General features: G+C 34.2%; 1 long non-coding RNA gene across 2 annotated transcripts; it reads left to right on the top strand.

Moving 5' to 3' along the window:
* The first annotated feature begins 311 nt into the window (after positions 1 to 311).
* Positions 312 to 3095, top strand: LOC126738598 (uncharacterized). Of its 2 annotated transcripts, XR_007661393.1 has the most exons (3): positions 312 to 820; positions 1014 to 1178; positions 2137 to 3095. It is a non-coding gene; the product is annotated as an uncharacterized LOC126738598 (long non-coding RNA). The 2 variants fall into 2 exon arrangements; XR_007661392.1 differs by having other exon boundaries at positions 312 to 1178.
* The last annotated feature ends 1765 nt before the right edge of the window (positions 3096 to 4860 follow it).

The following is a 4860-nucleotide window of genomic DNA, read 5'->3' as shown; positions in this document are numbered from 1 at the left end:
CATTTGTCAAATTCATCTTCTTCCCATTCACTTCGTTTGCCAGATGTTCTGTCAAAGTTGGATATTATGTGCATTGACACTTACTATGTAGCAACCAAATATTATATGTTTTTTATTATTATATTATATGTTTGCTATGGCATCATTTACAGGCCACATAAATTTAGAAACTTAAATCCTAGATAGCTGTTCATAATATTCTCTAGACTAAAAGTTTCAATGCGTTATGCGTTCCTGTCATCATTGTAACTAAAGAAAACCAACTGTCAGATGTCAAAATATCTTTCATGTGACATGTGGCTCTTCAGCCAAACATTATGTGATTTGCTATGAGATCGTTAAGAAGAATAATAAATAATATAGAAACTTGTATCCTAGATAGTAGTTTAGACTAAAACATTTATTGTATTCCTGTCATCATTGTGACCAAACAAAACCAACTATCATGTCTGATAATCTTCTTATTCCGATTCACATGGCTGTTCAGATTGTTAAGTCGAATATGACTTCTTCCTCAATTACGGACTCGCGTCTGTGCGACGGCCGCACAGGAATGTTTGATCCCTTTAAGGCGGGACTCCACCAAAATGGACTAGCCCGGCGGCATTTACGGCCTTGCCGCCGGCATAAAATGACGCGGCTTTCTGCGGCTTTGCCGCGGACTTAAAATCGACTCCACCAAACTGGGCAGATGTGTCGGCTTGTAGAGAGTTCTTGTTCTTCATCCGAGAGTTTGACGACCACGAAATTTTTTTGTTAGGGTATATGGCCCTAAAAATTATTACCAAGAAAAAAAAACAAGAGGAAGCACAGGTTTTGGGTACGGCCTAGTTTAAACAAGAATCTTCAAAAAACTGAAAATAAACTTTTAAGTGGTTTAAGAAGTGATGATTGTGGTTTAGTGCCTGGCCATACTATCAGAAGCTCTTTTCAAAATTTTGTTAAAATGAGTGCAACACATTTTGAGGAACTAATTTGCTTAATTGGATTAAAAATCGCTACACAAATTACAGAAATGCTATACCAGTTGAGGATCGATTGGCAGTAACATTGCGATTCCTAGGCACAGGCGATTCATATGTTAGCCTAAGCTACACTTTTAAGATATCAAAGCAGTTAATTAAAGTTATTGTACCTGAGGTGTGCCAATAAAAGAAGCTCTCAAGGAACAAATAAAAGTAAGTATATTTTTTTTAATTTTTTTATTAAAGGCTTATAAAAAAAAATACCTATTATTTCATTTTATTTAACACATAAAACAAATCATTTAACTAAAAACATCAAAATGCAAAAAATCAAAAAGAAAATAAACCTTAAATATTTCTAAGATATAGGTATATGCTTAGAGTGGCAATAAATGGGATAATGTATCTTCAGGCAGTTCTGATGATTTCTAACCCTGGTCGTAGGACGTTAAGTTACAGTTAGATTGAGTTGAAGAAGGCCCTGATGAAATCCATGTTGCTGTTTGTCTAGAACCTGATGGCTGCTGGTAGGTGAAGGCCGTAGGGTACTGAGCCGTGAAGCTCGAGTCAGACTGATTTGAAGAAGGTCCTAGTGGAATCCATGTTACTGCTTGTCCAGAACCTAATGGCTGCTGTTAGACGGGGGCGGTTGGGTACTGTGGGGTTGGTGGATTATTATACATACCAAAGCTTGCTTCATAAAGTGTAGTTTGAATTTTATGTACAACCAGACATCGCGCAAAATGAGTAGGTAACTTACGAATTTTTAATTCGACTTCTTTGCCTAGCAGTGAATACTCATCAAAGTTCTGTCGGCTTTCATATATATCTTTAAACATTTTAAAAGTTTCTTCATTCATATCCTCTGATTCTTCTTGCTTTCTCTTTGTACATTTTTTTTTGGTATATTGGTTTTCTTTTTTAATGTTTGCTCTACTTCTCGATTTGGATTATTATTCGAAATTTCTTCTTGAGTAATAATTTGTTCTTCAGTTTGAGTGCCATCTCTTACCAGATTTATATTGCTAGTTAAAGACTCTTCATCCAAACTTTCTTCACATTGATTCTGGAACAAAAATCATTATTTTTTTTTTACTTTAAAACCCCAAATTAAATTGAGTTAGTTCTTGATTATGTTTTATTTATTATTAATATAAGTTTTCTTTTGCAGGTACCAGCAACAAAAGAAGCTTGGCAGAAAATTGCTGATCAATTTTTTATAAAATGGAATGTTCCTAATTGCATAGGAGCGATGGTTGCCATCCGTGCACGTCGCACTTCAGTCACCAATACATAGCGGAACAGATTTTTTTAACTACAAATCTTTTTTTAGTATTGTTTTGTTAGCAATTGTCGATGCCAATTATAACATAATATATGCTAATGTCGGAAGCCAAGGTAGGATATCTGAAAACTCCCCCGTTTCAATAATTGTAGTTTTAAACAAAAATTAGAAAGCAACGAGCTAAATTTACCTGATCCTCGCGCTCTACCTGGACGAGTACAACCTGTTCCTTACGTAATACTTGCAGATGATGCTTTTCCATTGGCCCAAAATATAATTAAACCATATCCTGGCACACATACAGATGGTTCCAAAGAAAGAATATGTAATTACAGAATAAGTAGAGGAAGAAGAATGTCAGAAAATGTATATGGGGTCTTGGCTTCAGTTTTTAGAGTATTTAGAAAACCAATGTTACTTCAAGAAACCACTGCTACTGAAGTAACATTGGCATACTTGTATTTACATAATTTTATGAGACGCAACACAGAGACTCGATCTCGTTATAACCCACCAGGCACATATACGACATAGAAGATACAGAAACAGGGACAATTCTACCAGGATCGTGGAGAATGGACAGTTTAACCAATGACATCATTGTTGCCGCTTGCTAGAACTCCCCGAAAATCTGCAAATATACCACAAAAAATAGGAGATGAATTTTGCGAATATTTCGTTAACGAGGGTAAAGTGGATTGGCAAGATAGATACGCATAGCTTTTTTTTTAATATCCTAATATCAGATAAAGTCGAGGTCCCCTCTTATAGGTCTACCCTGTACTTATGTTGGCATAATTATCTTTTGTATTCCGCATTAAAAAATCAATAAAAGATTCGTTAAACTTACCTGTGTATTAATTTCATCAGTCTCTTTGGTAAGACGTGGTGTATTCTTGTCCTTCAAAAACTCCAAATACGGATAGGCAAACCATTTGGTTTTATAATTCTCAACAGCTCCTGAACCTGATTTTTTTGATTCCATCTTCCTTTTTTCTCGATAAAAGTGGCTCGTTATATTTTTTATTTTTCTTTCTACCTCAGCTTTTTCAACACGTAATACTTTTGAAATGTTTAGTAATGAATCTGATCTTTTATTTTTATTTTTATAAGTATTTTCTCTAGGGTTCCACAAATTGCTTTCATTTCGGAATAATTCTATCAATAATAGGACTTTTTTGTCACTCCATTCGGTGGAAATAATATGGGTATCATCTTGAGTATTTTCCGTATCCGTATCCATTTCAAAGTCCTAGACAAAACACAAATGTACTTGTAAATAACGTACCGTTCGATAAAATATTCAAAACTGAATAAAAACACGTGCGCGCCCTGGTCAGACAGAGCTGCCTGCGTGGCCGGCTTAAATCCCTTTGATATTTACCGACCTTTGCCCGCAACCAAAATATTGCCGGTGGCACAACCCACCGTCCTAGGCCAGTTTGGTGGAGTCCCGCCTTTAGAGTTAAACATTTCACAAAATTTATTTCTTAAATTCAAGTTGACGCCTCTCCCATAATGCATCCGGTCTTATCCAGCCTGGTTACCGAAGTGAATAGGTTTAGCTACCAACCACAGAACACAAATATATAGAGTTATATATAGGTTTAGCTCCCAACCACAGAACACAAATATACATGCTACCAACAGCAACGGCTAGGAAAGAGCCTAGGAAAGGAATCCGAAGGATAGGAAAGGAAGGATAGGAAAGATCAAGCACGTAGTGTTTATTTACACTGTATTTATTTACGACTCAGTATTGCTATAGGTCATAAGGAAAATGATCGCATGCGCTGTTTCAAATTATCGTATGATATCGATATTTAATGTATCGAGAAAGCTTAATATTCATAATTAAAAAAACATGAATTTGCAGTTATAAAGCAGAGAAAGATTTTCGAAAACAATGTGTATTTTTTATTTAACAAACCTAAATATGTAACGAGAAGAAAAAATCTTATGAATAAAAGATACACTATAAATGTATAAATAGTTAAATAAAATATAGAAGTATATACAAAAATAATATGAAGATTTTTGAAAAATGATGTCGTCATGAAATTCCACATTTTTTCGCTTTCTCTTAGATTCTGTTCAGTGTGGTTCTGGTAGAGTTTGGCTGACGTCATATTTCTTAGCGTTTTTATCACACGGTTTAAAATTGTAACAGTTTTTGTTTAAATGGAAGATAACATGTGTCCTTCTAATGTATCAATTAAAATTCGAGTTTTTAACTTAGTTTTTATTAAATTGACTTTTGAGAATTGCGTTTTACAACTAGCACTTCACACACAACACACACTGAAAATAAAATTGCACAAATCTGGGAATATAAGTTCACCACTATAATCCTTTATCTGACGACGTTTATAAAAAAAACTCATCAATTTCTATTTCATCAGTTTGTATTTCTATTCTAAATTCTAGTAAATCATCGAAAATGTAATATTTTCTCTACTGGAAAGTAATTTTTTGTAGCAGATTGGCAGATTGGTTGTGTCACAAAAGCTTGTAGTAAAGATTTCAATAATGATAAAAAATAACCCTTTTTTATATTATTTATATTTAAGATGGAAAGTTATAGGGTTGGTATTAATAGGATCATCAAAA

This window comes from Anthonomus grandis, chromosome 1 (assembly GCF_022605725.1).
Source record: "Anthonomus grandis grandis chromosome 1, icAntGran1.3, whole genome shotgun sequence".
NCBI classification, from domain to species: Eukaryota; Metazoa; Arthropoda; class Insecta; order Coleoptera; family Curculionidae; genus Anthonomus; species Anthonomus grandis.
This window is presented reverse-complemented; position numbering and strand designations above follow the sequence as displayed.